We start from the raw sequence: 16,245 nt of genomic DNA on the forward strand, positions 1-16,245 counted from the left end.
TAAGCTTTCGCGCGATAATAGGGTTTGGAAATGAGGGGCTCGTTAGGAAATACAGAAAGAAATGCCGGCAGTCTACAACGCCAAAGAAGGCATAGGGGAAGGTTAAACAATTTTTTTTACCGTTAGTGACGTTACATTATTATTAATTTTTATTAATTACGTGATAAAGAAAGAAAGAAAAACACGCGCCCAGAGTAGGGACCGAATCCACGCCTTTCGATTAGATCTCGAATGCCTTACCAATTCGGCTATCTGGGCGACTGTGTTCCGCTTCACTTTCTGGGGTATTTATATATACTGCAACTGTATCTGACGCTTGAGGGTGGTAGCCAGCGCCACTCAGACTACACGGGGAGAAGGGGACCTTCTTTTTCAACCCCCGGGGCGTGACGCGAACGTCTACAGCCTGTCATGAGCGGTCAACCGTAGGGAAACCCTCTTATGCTACCTTGGCATCAAGGCTGCCAGAACCGAGGCCCTCGCTAAGCTTTCGCGCGATAATAGGGTTTGGAAATGAGGGGCTCGTTAGGAAATACAGAAAGAAATGCCGGCAGTGTACAACGCCAACGAAGGCATAGGGGAAGGTTAGACAATTTTTTTACCGTTAGTGACGTTACATTATTATTAATTTTTATTAATTACGTGATAAAGAAAGAAAGAAAAACACGCGCCCAGAGTGGGGACCGAACCCACGCCTTTCGATTAGATCTCGAATGCCTTACCAATTCGGCTATCTGGGCGACTGTGTTCCGCTTCACTTTCTGGGGTATTTATATTTACTACAACTGTATCTGACGGTTGAGGGTGGTAGCCAGCGCCACTCAGACTACACGGGGAGAAGGGGACCTTCTTTTTCAACCCCCGGGGCGTGACGCGAACGTCTACAGCCTGTCATGAGCGGTGAACCGGCGGGAAACCCTCTTATGCTACCTTGGCATCAAGGCTGCCAGAACCGAGGCCCTCGCTAAGCTTTCGCGCGATAATAGGGTTTGGAAATGAGGGGCTCGTTATCAAATACAGAAAGAAATGCCGGCAGTCTACAACGCCAAAGAAGGCATAGGGGAAGGTTAGACAATTTTTTTACCGTTAGTTACGTTACATTATTATTAATTTTTTTAATTACGTGATAAAGAAAGAAAGAAAAACACGCGCCCAGAGTGGGGACCGAACCCACGCGTTTCGATTAGATCTCGAATGCCTTACCAATTCGGCTATCTGGGCGACTGTGTTCTGCTTCACTTTCTGGGGTATTTATATTTACTACTACTGTATCTGACGCTTGAGGGTGGTAGCCAGCGCCACTCAGACTACACGGGGAGAAGGGGACCTTCTTTTTCAACCCCCGGGGTGTGACGCGAACGTCTACAGCCTGTCATGAGCGGTCAACCGGCGGGAAACCCTTTTATGCTACCTTGGCATCAAGGCTGCCAGAACCGAGGCCCTCGCTAAGCTTTCGCGCGATAATAGGGTTTGGAAATGAGGGGCTCGTTAGGAAATACAGAAAGAAATGCCGGCAGTCTACAACGCCAAAGAAGGCATAGGGGAAGGTTAAACAATTTTTTTTACCGTTAGTGACATTACAATATTATTAATTTTTATTAATTACGTGATAAAAAAAGAAAGAAAAACACGCGCCCAGAGTGGGGACCGAACCCTCGCCTTTCGATTAGATCTCGAATTCTTTACCAATTCGGCTATCTGGGCGACTGTGTCCCGCTTCACTTTCTGGGGTATTTATATTTACTACAACTGTATCTGACACTTGAGGGTGGTAGCCAGCGCCACTCAGACTACACGGGGAGAAGGGGACCTTCTTTTTCAACCCCAGGGGCGTGACGCGAACGTCTACAGCCTGTCATGAGCGGTCAACCGGCGGGAAACCCTCTTATGCTACCTTGGCATCAAGGCTGCCAGAACCGAGGCCCTCGCTAAGCTTTCGCGCGATAATAGGGTTTGGAAATGAGGGGCTCGTTAGGAAATACAGAAAGAAATGCCGGCAGTCTACAACACCAAAAAAGGCATAGGGGAAGGTTAAACAATTTTTTTTACCGTTAGTGACGTTACATTATTATTAATTTTTATTAATTACGTGATAAAGAAAGAAAGAAAAACACGCGCCCAGAGTAGGGACCGAATCCACGCCTTTCGATTAGATCTCGAATGCCTTACCAATTCGGCTATCTGGGCGACTGTGTTCCGCTTCACTTTCTGGGGTATTTATATATACTGCAACTGTATCTGACGCTTGAGGGTGGTAGCCAGCGCCACTCAGACTACACGGGGAGAAGGGGACCTTCTTTTTCAACCCCCGGGGCGTGACGCGAACGTCTACAGCCTGTCATGAGCGGTCAACCGGAGGGAAACCCTCTTATGCTACCTTGGCATCAAGGCTGCCAGAACCGAGGCCCTCGCTAAGCTTTCGCGCGATAATAGGGTTTGGAAATGAGGGGCTCGTTAGGAAATACAGAAAGAAATGCCAGCAGTGTACAACGCCAACGAAGGCATAGGGGAAGGTTAGACAATTTTTTTACCGTTAGTGACGTTACATTATTATTAATTTTTATTAATTACGTGATAAAGAAAGAAAGAAAAACACGCGCCCAGAGTGGGGACCGAACCCACGCCTTTCGATTAGATCTCGAATGCCTTACCACTTCGGCTATCTGGGCGACTGTGTTCCGCTTCACTTTCTGGGGTATTTATATTTACTACAACTGTATCTGACGGTTGAGGGTGGTAGCCAGCGCCACTCAGACTACACGGGGAGAAGGGGACCTTCTTTTTCAACCCCCGGGGCGTGACGCGAACGTCTACAGCCTGTCATGAGCGGTGAACCGGCGGGAAACCCTCTTATGCTACCTTGGCATCAAGGCTGCCAGAACCGAGGCCCTCGCTAAGCTTTCGCGCGATAATAGGGTTTGGAAATGAGGGGCTCGTTAGGAAATACAGAAAGAAATGCCGGCAGTCTACAACGCCAAAGAAGGCATAGGGGAAGGTTAGACAATTTTTTTTACCGTTAGTGACGTTACATTATTATTAATTTTTATTAATTACGTGATAAAGAAAGAAAGAAAAACACGCGCCCAGAGTGGGGACCGAACCCACGCCTTTCGATTAAATCTCGAATGCCTTACCAATTCGGCTATCTGGGTGACTGTGTTCCCCTTCACTTTCTGGGGTATTTATATTTACTACAACTGTATCTGACGCTTGAGGGTGGTAGCCAGCGCCACTCAGACTACACGGGGAGAAGGGGACCTTCTTTTTCAACCCCCGGGGCGTGACGCGAACGTCTACAGCCTGTCATGAGCGGTCAACCGGCGGGAAACCCTCTTATGCTACCTTGGCATCAAGGCTGCCAGAACCGAGGCCCTCGCTAAGCTTTCGCGCGATAATAGGGTTTGGAAATGAGGGGCTCGTTAGGAAATACAGAAAGAAATGCTGGCAGTCTACAACGCCAAAGAAGGCATAGGGAAGGTTAGACAATTTTTTTTACCGTTAGTGACGTTACATTATTATTATTTTTATTAATTACGTGATAAAAAAAAGAAAGAAAAACATGCGCCCAGAGTGGGGACCGAACCCACACCTTTCGATTAGATCTCGAATGCTTTACCAATTCGGCTATCTGGGCGACTGTGTTCCGCTTCACTTTCTGGGGTATTTATATTTACTACAACTGTATCTGACGCTTGAGGGTGGTAGCCAGCGCCAATCAGACTACACGGGGAGAAGGGGACCTTCTTTTTCAACCCCCGGGGCGTGACGCGAACGTCTACAGCCTGTCATGAGCGGTCAACCGGCGGGAAACCCTCTTATGCTACCTTGGCATCAAGGCTGCCAGAACCGAGGCCCTCGCTAAGCTTTCGCGCGATAATAGGATTTGGAAATGAGGGGCTCGTTAGGAAATACAGAAAGAAATGCCGGCACTCTACAACGCCAAAGAAGGCATAGGGGAAGGTTAGACAATTTTTTTTACCATTAGTGACGTTACATTATTATTAATTTTTATTAATTACGTGATAAAGAAAGAAAGAAAAACACGCGCCCAGAGTGGGGACCGAATCCACGCCTTTCGATTAAATCTCGAATGCCTTACCAATTCGGCTATCTGGGCGACTGTGTTCCACTTCACTTTCTGGGGTATTTATATTTACTACAACTGTATCTGACGCTTGAGGGTGGTAGCCAGCGCAACTCAGACTACACGGGGAGAAGGGGACCTTCTTTTTCAACCCCCGGGGAGTGACGCGAACGTCTACAGCCTGTCATGAGCGGTCAACCGGCGGGAAACCCTCTTATTCTACCTTGGCATAAAGGCTGCCAGAACCGAGGCCCTCGCTAAGCTTTCGCGCGATAATAGGGTTTGGAAATGAGGGGCTCGTTAGAAAATACAGAAAGAAATGCCGGCAGTCTACAACGCCAAAGAAGGCACAGGGGAAGGTTAGACAATTTTCTTTACCGTTAGTGACGTTACATTATTATTAATTTTTATTAATTACGTGATAAAGAAAGAAAGAAAAACACGCGCCCAGAGTGGGGACCGAACCAACGCCTTTCGATTAGATCTCGAATGCTTTACCAATTCGGCTATCTGGGCGACTGTGTTCCGCTTCACTGTCTGGGGTATTTATATTTACTTCAACTGTATCTGACGCTTGAAGGTGGTAGCCAGCGGGAACTCAGACTACACGGGGAGAAGGGGACCTTCTTTTTCAACCCCGGGGCGTGACGCGAACGTCTACAGCCTGTCATGAGCGGTCAACCGGCGGGAAACCCTCTTATGATACCTTGGCATCAAGGCTGCCAGAACCGAGGCCCTCCCTAAGCTTTCGCGCGATAATAGGGTTTGGAAATGAGGGGCTCGTTAGGAAATACAGAAAGAAATGCCGGCAGTCTACAACCGCAAACAAGGCATAGGGGAAGGTTAGACAATTTTTTTTACCGTTAGTGACGTTACATTATTATTAATTTTTATTAATTACGTGATAAAGAAAGAAAGAAAAACACGCGCCTAGAGTGGGGACCAAATCCACGCCTTTCGATTAGATCTCGAATGCCTTACCAATTCGGCTATCTGGGCGACTGTGTTCCGCTTCACTTTCTGGGGTATTTATATTTACTACAACTGTATCTGACGCTTGAGGGTGGTAGCCAGCGCCACTCAGACTACACGGGGAGAAGGGGACCTTCTTTTTCAACCCCCGGGGTGTGACGCGAACGTCTACAGCCTGTCATGAGTGGTCAACCGGCGGGAAACCCTCTTATGCTACCTTGGCATCAAGGCTGCCAGAACCGAGGCCCTCGCTAAGCTTTCGCGCGATAATAGGGTTTGGAAATGAGGGGCTCGTTAGGAAATACAGAAAGAAATGCCGGCAGTCTACAACGCCAAAGAAGGCATAGGGGAAGGTTAGACAATTTTTTTTACCGTTAGTGACGTTACATTATTATTAATTTTTATTAATTACGTGATAAAGAAAGAAAGAAAAACACGCGCCCAGAGTGGGGACCGAACCAACACCTTTCGATTAGATCTCGAATGCTTTACCAATTCGGCTATCTGGGCGACTGTGTTCCGCTTCACTGTCTGGGGTATTTATATTTACTACAACTGTATCTGACGCTTGAGGCTGGTAGCCAGCGCCACTCAGACTACACGGGGAGAAGGGGACCTTCTTTTTCAACCCCCGGGGCGTGACGCGAACGTCTACAGCCTGTCATGAGCGGTCAACCGGCGGGAAACCCTCTAATGCTACCTTGGCATCAAGGCTGCCAGAACCGAGGCCCTCGCTAAGCTTTCGTGCGATAATAGGGTTTGGAAATGAGGGGCTCGTTAGGAAATACAGAAAGAAATGCCGGCAGTCTACAACCGCAAACAAGGCATAGCGGAAGGTTAGATAATTTTTTTTACCGTTAGTGACGTTACATTATTATTAATTTTTATTAATTACGTGACAAAGAAAGAAAGAAAAACACGCGCCTAGAGTGGGGACCGAATCCACGCCTTTCGATTAGATCTCGAATGCCTTACCAATTCGGCTATCTGGGCGACTGTGTTCCGCTTCACTTTCTGGGGTATTTATATTTACTACAACTGTATCTGACGCTTGAGGGTTGTAGACAGCGCCACTCAGACTACACGGGGAGAAGGGGATCTTCTTTTTCAACCCCCGGGGCGTGACGCGAACGTCTACAGCCTGTCATGAGCGGTCAACTGGCGGGAAACCCTCTTATGCTACCTTGGCATCAAGGCTGCCAGAACCGAGGCCCTCGCTAAGCTTTCGCGCGATAATAGGGTTTGGAAATGAGGGGCTCGTTAGGAAATACAGAAAGAAATGCCGGCAGTCTACAACGCCAAAGAAGGCATAGGGGAAGGTTAAACAATTTTTTTTACCGTTAGTGACATTACAATATTATTAATTTTTATTAATTACGTGATAAAAAAAGAAAGAAAAACACGCGCCCAGAGTGGGGACCGAACCCTCGCCTTTCGATTAGATCTCGAATTCTTTACCAATTCGGCTATCTGGGCGACTGTGTTCCGCTTCACTTTCTGGGGTATTTATATTTACTTCAACTGTATCTGACACTTGAGGGTGGTAGCCAGCGCCACTCAGACTACACGGGGAGAAGGGGACCTTCTTTTTCAACCCCAGGGGCGTGACGCGAACGTCTACAGCCTGTCATGAGCGGTCAACCGGCGGGAAACCCTCTTATGCTACCTTGGCATCAAGGCTGCCAGAACCGAGGCCCTCGCTAAGCTTTCGCGCGATAATAGGGTTTGGAAATGAGGGGCTCGTTAGGAAATACAGAAAGAAATGCCGGCAGTCTACAACGCCAAAGAAGGCATAGGGGAAGGTTAAACAATTTTTTTACCGTTAGTGACATTACAATATTATTAATTTTTATTAATTACGTGATAAAAAAAGAAAGAAAAACACGCGCCCAGAGTGGGGACCGAACCCTCGCCTTTCGATTAGATCTCGAATTCTTTACCAATTCGGCTATCTGGGCGACTGTGTTCCGCTTCACTTTCTGGGGTATTTATATTTACTACAACTGTATCTGACACTTGAGGGTGGTAGCCAGCGCCACTCAGACTACACGGGTAGAAGGGGACCTTCTTTTTCAACCCCAGGGGCGTGACGCGAACGTCTACAGCCTGTCATGAGCGGTCAACCGGCGGGAAACCCTCTTATGCTACCTTGGCATCAAGGCTGCCAGAACCGAGGCCCTCGCTAAGCTTTCGCGCGATAATAGGGTTTGGAAATGAGGGGCTCGTTAGGAAATACAGAAAGAAATGCCGGCAGTCTACAACACCAAAAAAGGCATAGGGGAAGGTTAAACAATTTTTTTTACCGTTAGTGACGTTACATTATTATTAATTTTTATTATTACGTGATAAAGAAAGAAAGAAAAACACGCGCCCAGAGTAGGGACCGAATCCACGCCTTTCGATTAGATCTCGAATGCCTTACCAATTCGGCTATCTGGGCGACTGTGTTCCGCTTCACTTTCTGGGGTATTTATATATACTGCAACTGTATCTGACGCTTGAGGGTGGTAGCCAGCGCCACTCAGACTACACGGGGAGAAGGGGACCTTCTTTTTCAACCCCCGGGGCGTGACGCGAACGTCTACAGCCTGTCATGAGCGGTCAACCGGCGGGAAACCCTCTAATGCTACCTTGGCATCAAGGCTGCCAGAACCGAGGCCCTCGCTAAGCTTTCGTGCGATAATAGGGTTTGGAAATGAGGGGCTCGTTAGGAAATACAGAAAGAAATGCCGGCAGTCTACAACCGCAAACAAGGCATAGCGGAAGGTTAGACAATTTTTTTTACCGTTAGTGACGTTACATTATTATTAATTTTTATTAATTACGTGATAAAGAAAGAAAGAAAAACACGCGCCTAGAGTGGGGACCGAATCCACGCCTTTCGATTAGATCTCGAATGCCTTACCAATTCGGCTATCTGGGCGACTGTGTTCCACTTCACTTTCTGGGGTATTTATATTTACTACAACTGTATCTGACGCTTGAGGGTGGTAGCCAGCGCAACTCAGACTACACGGGGAGAAGGGGACCTTCTTTTTCAACCCCCGGGGAGTGACGCGAACGTCTACAGCCTGTCATGAGCGGTCAACCGGCGGGAAACCCTCTTATTCTACCTTGGCATAAAGGCTGCCAGAACCGAGGCCCTCGCTAAGCTTTCGCGCGATAATAGGGTTTGGAAATGAGGGGCTCGTTAGAAAATACAGAAAGAAATGCCGGCAGTCTACAACGCCAAAGAAGGCACAGGGGAAGGTTAGACAATTTTCTTTACCGTTAGTGACGTTACATTATTATTAATTTTTATTAATTACGTGATAAAGAAAGAAAGAAAAACACGCGCCCAGAGTGGGGACCGAACCAACGCCTTTCGATTAGATCTCGAATGCTTTACCAATTCGGCTATCTGGGCGACTGTGTTCCGCTTCACTGTCTGGGGTATTTATATTTACTTCAACTGTATCTGACGCTTGAAGGTGGTAGCCAGCGGGAACTCAGACTACACGGGGAGAAGGGGACCTTCTTTTTCAACCCCGGGGCGTGACGCGAACGTCTACAGCCTGTCATGAGCGGTCAACCGGCGGGAAACCCTCTTATGATACCTTGGCATCAAGGCTGCCAGAACCGAGGCCCTCCCTAAGCTTTCGCGCGATAATAGGGTTTGGAAATGAGGGGCTCGTTAGGAAATACAGAAAGAAATGCCGGCAGTCTACAACCGCAAACAAGGCATAGGGGAAGGTTAGACAATTTTTTTTACCGTTAGTGACGTTACATTATTATTAATTTTTATTAATTACGTGATAAAGAAAGAAAGAAAAACACGCGCCTAGAGTGGGGACCAAATCCACGCCTTTCGATGAGATCTCGAATGCCTTACCAATTCGGCTATCTGGGCGACTGTGTTCCGCTTCACTTTCTGGGGTATTTATATTTACTACAACTGTATCTGACGCTTGAGGGTGGTAGCCAGCGCCACTCAGACTACACGGGGAGAAGGGGACCTTCTTTTTCAACCCCCGGGGTGTGACGCGAACGTCTACAGCCTGTCATGAGTGGTCAACCGGCGGGAAACCCTCTTATGCTACCTTGGCATCAAGGCTGCCAGAACCGAGGCCCTCGCTAAGCTTTCGCGCGATAATAGGGTTTGGAAATGAGGGGCTCGTTAGAAAATACAGAAAGAAATGCCGGCAGTCTACAACGCCAAAGAAGGCACAGGGGAAGGTTAGACAATTTTCTTTACCGTTAGTGACGTTACATTATTATTAATTTTTATTAATTACGTGATAAAGAAAGAAAGAAAAACACGCGCCCAGAGTGGGGACCGAACCAACGCCTTTCGATTAGATCTCGAATGCTTTACCAATTCGGCTATCTGGGCGACTGTGTTCCGCTTCACTGTCTGGGGTATTTATATTTACTTCAACTGTATCTGACGCTTGAAGGTGGTAGCCAGCGGGAACTCAGACTACACGGGGAGAAGGGGACCTTCTTTTTCAACCCCGGGGCGTGACGCGAACGTCTACAGCCTGTCATGAGCGGTCAACCGGCGGGAAACCCTCTAATGCTACCTTGGCATCAAGGCTGCCAGAACCGAGGCCCTCGCTAAGCTTTCGTGCGATAATAGGGTTTGGAAATGAGGGGCTCGTTAGGAAATACAGAAAGAAATGCCGGCAGTCTACAACCGCAAACAAGGCATAGCGGAAGGTTAGACAATTTTTTTTACCGTTAGTGACGTTACATTATTATTAATTTTTATTAATTACGTGATAAAGAAAGAAAGAAAAACACGCGCCTAGAGTGGGGACCGAATCCACGCCTTTCGATTAGATCTCGAATGCCTTACCAATTCGGCTATCTGGGCGACTGTGTTCCGCTTCACTTTCTGGGGTATTTATATTTACTACAACTGTATCTGACGCTTGAGGGTGGTAGACAGCGCCACTCAGACTACACGGGGAGAAGGGGATCTTCTTTTTCAACCCCCGGGGCGTGACGCGAACGTCTACAGCCTGTCATGAGCGGTCAACTGGCGGGAAACCCTCTTATGCTACCTTGGCATCAAGGCTGCCAGAACCGAGGCCCTCGCTAAGCTTTCGCGCGATAATAGGGTTTGGAAATGAGGGGCTCGTTAGGAAATACAGAAAGAAATGCCGGCAGTCTACAACGCCAAAGAAGGCATAGGGGAAGGTTAAACAATTTTTTTTACCGTTAGTGACATTACAATATTATTAATTTTTATTAATTACGTGATAAAAAAAGAAAGAAAAACACGCGCCCAGAGTGGGGACCGAACCCTCGCCTTTCGATTAGATCTCGAATTCTTTACCAATTCGGCTATCTGGGCGACTGTGTTCCGCTTCACTTTCTGGGGTATTTATATTTACTTCAACTGTATCTGACACTTGAGGGTGGTAGCCAGCGCCACTCAGACTACACGGGGAGAAGGGGACCTTCTTTTTCAACCCCAGGGGCGTGACGCGAACGTCTACAGCCTGTCATGAGCGGTCAACCGGCGGGAAACCCTCTTATGCTACCTTGGCATCAAGGCTGCCAGAACCGAGGCCCTCGCTAAGCTTTCGCGCGATAATAGGGTTTGGAAATGAGGGGCTCGTTAGGAAATACAGAAAGAAATGCCGGCAGTCTACAACGCCAAAGAAGGCATAGGGGAAGGTTAAACAATTTTTTTACCGTTAGTGACATTACAATATTATTAATTTTTATTAATTACGTGATAAAAAAAGAAAGAAAAACACGCGCCCAGAGTGGGGACCGAACCCTCGCCTTTCGATTAGATCTCGAATTCTTTACCAATTCGGCTATCTGGGCGACTGTGTTCCGCTTCACTTTCTGGGGTATTTATATTTACTACAACTGTATCTGACACTTGAGGGTGGTAGCCAGCGCCACTCAGACTACACGGGGAGAAGGGGACCTTCGTTTTCAACCCCAGGGGCGTGACGCGAACGTCTACAGCCTGTCATGAGCGGTCAACCGGCGGGAAACCCTCTTATGCTACCTTGGCATCAAGGCTGCCAGAACCGAGGCCCTCGCTAAGCTTTCGCGCGATAATAGGGTTTGGAAATGAGGGGCTCGTTAGGAAATACAGAAAGAAATGCCGGCAGTCTACAACACCAAAAAAGGCATAGGGGAAGGTTAAACAATTTTTTTTACCGTTAGTGACGTTACATTATTATTAATTTTTATTAATTACGTGATAAAGAAAGAAAGAAAAACACGCGCCCAGAGTAGGGACCGAATCCACGCCTTTCGATTAGATCTCGAATGCCTTACCAATTCGGCTATCTGGGCGACTGTGTTCCGCTTCACTTTCTGGGGTAGTTATATATACTGCAACTGTATCTGACGCTTGAGGGTGGTAGCCAGCGCCACTCAGACTACACGGGGAGAAGGGGACCTTCTTTTTCAACCCCCGGGGCGTGACGCGAACGTCTACAGCCTGTCATGAGCGGTCAACCGGAGGGAAACCCTCTTATGCTACCTTGGCATCAAGGCTGCCAGAACCGAGGCCCTCGCTAAGCTTTCGCGCGATAATAGGGTTTGGAAATGAGGGGCTCGTTAGGAAATACAGAAAGAAATGCCGGCAGTGTACAACGCCAACGAAGGCATAGGGGAAGGTTAGACAATTTTTTTACCATTAGTGACGTTACATTATTATTAATTTTTATTAATTACGTGATAAAGAAAGAAAAAAAAACACGCGCCCAGAGTGGGGACCGAACCCACGCCTTTCGATTAGATCTCGAATGCCTTACCAATTCGGCTATCTGGGCGACTGTGTTCCGCTTCACTTTCTGGGGTATTTATATTTACTACAACTGTATCTGACGCTTGAGGGTGGTAGCCAGCGCCACTCAGACTACACGGGGAGAAGGGGACCTTCTTTTTCAACCCCCGGGGCGTGACGCGAACGTCTACAGCCTGTCATGAGCGGTGAACCGGCGGGAAACCCTCTTATGCTACCTTGGCATCAAGGCTGCCAGAACCGAGGCCCTCGCTAAGCTTTCGCGCGATAATAGGGTTTGGAAATGAGGGGCTCGTTAGGAAATACAGAAAGAAATGCCGGCAGTCTACAACGCCAAAGAAGGCATAGGGGAAGGTTAGACAATTTTTTTTACCGTTAGTGACGTTACATTATTATTAATTTTTATTAATTACGTGATAAAGAAAGAAAGAAAAACACGCGCCCAGAGTGGGGACCGAACCCACGCCTTTCGATTAAATCTCGAATGCCTTACCAATTCGGCTATCTGGGTGACTGTGTTCCGCTTCACTTTCTGGGGTATTTATATTTACTACAACTGTATCTGACGCTTGAGGGTGGTAGCCAGCGCCACTCAGACTAAACGGGGAGAAGGGGACCTTCTTTTACAACCCCCGGGGCGTGACGCGAACATCTACAGCCTGTCATGAGCGGTCAACCGGCGGGAAACCCTCATATGCTACCTTGGCATCAAGGCTGCCAGAACCGAGGCCCTCGCTAAGCTTTCGCGCGATAATAGGGTTTGGAAATGAGGGGCTCGTTAGGAAATACAGAAAGAAATGCCGGCAGTCTACAACGCCAAAGAAGGCATAGGGGAAGGTTAGGCAATTTTTTTACCGTTAGTGACGTTACATTATTATTAATTTTTATTAATTACGTGATACAAAAAGAAAGAAAAACACGCGCCCGGAGTGGGGACCGAACCCTCGCCTTTCGATTAGATCTCGAATGCTTTACCAATTCGGCTATCTGGGCGACTGTGTTCCGCTTCACTTTCTAGGGGTATTTATATTTACTACAACTGTATCTGACGCTTGAGGGTGGTAGCCAGCGCCACTCAGACTACACGGGGAGAAGGGGACCTTCTTTTTCAAACCCCGGGGCGTGACGCGAACGTCTACAGCCTTTCATGAGCGGTCAACCGGCGGGAAACCCTCTTATGCTACCTTGGCATCAAGGCTGCCAGAACCGAGGCCCTCGCTAAGCTTTCGCGCGATAATAGGATTTGGAAATGAGGGGCTCGTTAGGAAATACAGAAAGAAATGCCGGCACTCTACAACGCCAAAGAAGGCATAGGGGAAGGTTAGACAATTTTTTTTACCATTAGTGACGTTACATTATTATTAATTTTTATTAATTACGTGATAAAGAAAGAAAGAAAAACGCGCGCCCAGAGTGGGGACCGAATCCACGCCTTTCGATTAAATCTCGAATGCCTTACCAATTCGGCTATCTGGGCGACTGTGTTCCACTTCACTTTCTGGGGTATTTATATTTACTACAACTGTATCTGACGCTTGAGGGTGGTAGCCAGCGCAACTCAGACTACACGGGGAGAAGGGGACCTTCTTTTTCAACCCCCGGGGAGTGACGCGAACGTCTACAGCCTGTCATGAGCGGTCAACCGGCGGGAAACCCTCTTATTCTACCTTGGCATAAAGGCTGCCAGAACCGAGGCCCTCGCTAAGCTTTCGCGCGATAATAGGGTTTGGAAATGAGGGGCTCGTTAGAAAATACAGAAAGAAATGCCGGCAGTCTACAACGCCAAAGAAGGCACAGGGGAAGGTTAGACAATTTTCTTTACCGTTAGTGACGTTACATTATTATTAATTTTTATTAATTACGTGATAAAGAAAGAAAGAAAAACACGCGCCCAGAGTGGGGACCGAACCAACGCCTTTCGATTAGATCTCGAATGCTTTACCAATTCGGGTATCTGGGCGACTGTGTTCCGCTTCACTGTCTGGGGTATTTATATTTACTTCAACTGTATCTGACGCTTGAAGGTGGTAGCCAGCGGGAACTCAGACTACACGGGGAGAAGGGGACCTTCTTTTTCAACCCCGGGGCGTGACGCGAACGTCTACAGCCTGTCATGAGCGGTCAACCGGCGGGAAACCCTCTTATGATACCTTGGCATCAAGGCTGCCAGAACCGAGGCCCTCCCTAAGCTTTCGCACGATAATAGGGTTTGGAAATGAGGGGCTCGTTAGGAAATACAGAAAGAAATGCCGGCAGTCTACAACCGCAAACAAGGCATAGGGGAAGGTTAGACAATTTTTTTTACCGTTAGTGACGTTACATTATTATTAATTTTTATTAATTACGTGATAAAGAAAGAAAGAAAAACACGCGCCTAGAGTGGGGACCAAATCCACGCCTTTCGATGAGATCTCGAATGCCTTACCAATTCGGCTATCTGGGCGACTGTGTTCCGCTTCACTTTCTGGGGTATTTATATTTACTACAACTGTATCTGACGCTTGAGGGTGGTAGCCAGCGCCACTCAGACTACACGGGGAGAAGGGGACCTTCTTTTTCAACCCCCGGGGTGTGACGCGAACGTCTACAGCCTGTCATGAGTGGTCAACCGGCGGGAAACCCTCTTATGCTACCTTGGCATCAAGGCTGCCAGAACCGAGGCCCTCGCTAAGCTTTCGCGCGATAATAGGGTTTGGAAATGAGGGGCTCGTTAGAAAATACAGAAAGAAATGCCGGCAGTCTACAACGCCAAAGAAGGCACAGGGGAAGGTTAGACAATTTTCTTTACCGTTAGTGACGTTACATTATTATTAATTTTTATTAATTACGTGATAAAGAAAGAAAGAAAAACACGCGCCCAGAGTGGGGACCGAACCAACGCCTTTCGATTAGATCTCGAATGCTTTACCAATTCGGCTATCTGGGCGACTGTGTTCCGCTTCACTGTCTGGGGTATTTATATTTACTTCAACTGTATCTGACGCTTGAAGGTGGTAGCCAGCGGGAACTAAGACTACACGGGGAGAAGGGGACCTTCTTTTTCAACCCCGGGGCGTGACGCGAACGTCTACAGCCTGTCATGAGCGGTCAACCGGCGGGAAACCCTCTAATGCTACCTTGGCATCAAGGCTGCCAGAACCGAGGCCCTCGCTAAGCTTTCGTGCGATAATAGGGTTTGGAAATGAGGGGCTCGTTAGGAAATACAGAAAGAAATGCCGGCAGTCTACAACCGCAAACAAGGCATAGCGGAAGGTTAGACAATTTTTTTTACCGTTAGTGACGTTACATTATTATTAATTTTTATTAATTACGTGATAAAGAAAGAAAGAAAAACACGCGCCTAGAGTGGGGACCGAATCCACGCCTTTCGATTAGATCTCGAATGCCTTACCAATTCGGCTATCTGGGCGACTGTGTTCCGCTTCACTTTCTGGGGTATTTATATTTACTACAACTGTATCTGACGCTTGAGGGTGGTAGACAGCGCCACTCAGACTACACGGGGAGAAGGGGATCTTCTTTTTCAACCCCCGGGGCGTGACGCGAACGTCTACAGCCTGTCATGAGCGGTCAACTGGCGGGAAACCCTCTTATGCTACCTTGGCATCAAGGCTGCCAGAACCGAGGCCCTCGCTAAGCTTTCGCGCGATAATAGGGTTTGGAAATGAGGGGCTCGTTAGGAAATACAGAAAGAAATGCCGGCAGTCTACAACGCCAAAGAAGGCATAGGGGAAGGTTAAACAATTTTTTTTACCGTTAGTGACATTACAATATTATTAATTTTTATTAATTACGTGATAAAAAAAGAAAGAAAAACACGCGCCCAGAGTGGGGACCGAACCCTCGCCTTTCGATTAGATCTCGAATTCTTTACCAATTCGGCTATCTGGGCGACTGTGTTCCGCTTCACTTTCTGGGGTATTTATATTTACTTCAACTGTATCTGACACTTGAGGGTGGTAGCCAGCGCCACTCAGACTACACGGGGAGAAGGGGACCTTCTTTTTCAACCCCAGGGGCGTGACGCGAACGTCTACAGCCTGTCATGAGCGGTCAACCGGCGGGAAACCCTCTTATGCTACCTTGGCATCAAGGCTGCCAGAACCGAGGCCCTCGCTAAGCTTTCGCGCGATAATAGGGTTTGGAAATGAGGGGCTCGTTAGGAAATACAGAAAGAAATGCCGGCAGTCTACAACGCCAAAGAAGGCATAGGGGAAGGTTAAACAATTTTTTTACCGTTAGTGACATTACAATATTATTAATTTTTATTAATTACGTGATAAAAAAAGAAAGAAAAACACGCGCCCAGAGTGGGGACCGAACCCTCGCCTTTCGATTAGATCTCGAATTCTTTACCAATTCGGCTATCTGGGCGACTGTGTTCCGCTTCACTTTCTGGGGTATTTATATTTACTACAACTGTATCTGACAC

General features: G+C 47.6%; 4 non-coding genes across 4 annotated transcripts; all 4 read right to left on the reverse strand.

The window, feature by feature from the left end:
- Positions 1 to 3,080: 3,080 nt before the first annotated feature.
- On the reverse strand, positions 3,081 to 3,152 carry Trnak-uuu (transfer RNA lysine (anticodon UUU)). The gene has a single exon. It is a non-coding gene; the product is annotated as a tRNA-Lys (tRNA).
- Positions 3,153 to 4,045: 893 nt separating this feature from the next.
- On the reverse strand, positions 4,046 to 4,117 carry Trnak-uuu (transfer RNA lysine (anticodon UUU)). The gene has a single exon. It is a non-coding gene; the product is annotated as a tRNA-Lys (tRNA).
- Positions 4,118 to 12,252: 8,135 nt separating this feature from the next.
- On the reverse strand, positions 12,253 to 12,324 carry Trnak-uuu (transfer RNA lysine (anticodon UUU)). Its single transcript has one exon. It is a non-coding gene; the product is annotated as a tRNA-Lys (tRNA).
- Positions 12,325 to 13,218: 894 nt separating this feature from the next.
- Trnak-uuu (transfer RNA lysine (anticodon UUU)) lies at positions 13,219 to 13,290 on the reverse strand. Its single transcript has one exon. It is a non-coding gene; the product is annotated as a tRNA-Lys (tRNA).
- Between the last annotated feature and the right edge of the window lie 2,955 nt (positions 13,291 to 16,245).

This window comes from Haemaphysalis longicornis, unplaced genomic scaffold, assembly GCF_048455015.1.
Source record: "Haemaphysalis longicornis isolate Haplotype H1 unplaced genomic scaffold, Haemaphysalis longicornis Haplotype H1 scaffold_13, whole genome shotgun sequence".
Taxonomy (NCBI): domain Eukaryota; kingdom Metazoa; phylum Arthropoda; class Arachnida; order Ixodida; family Ixodidae; genus Haemaphysalis; species Haemaphysalis longicornis.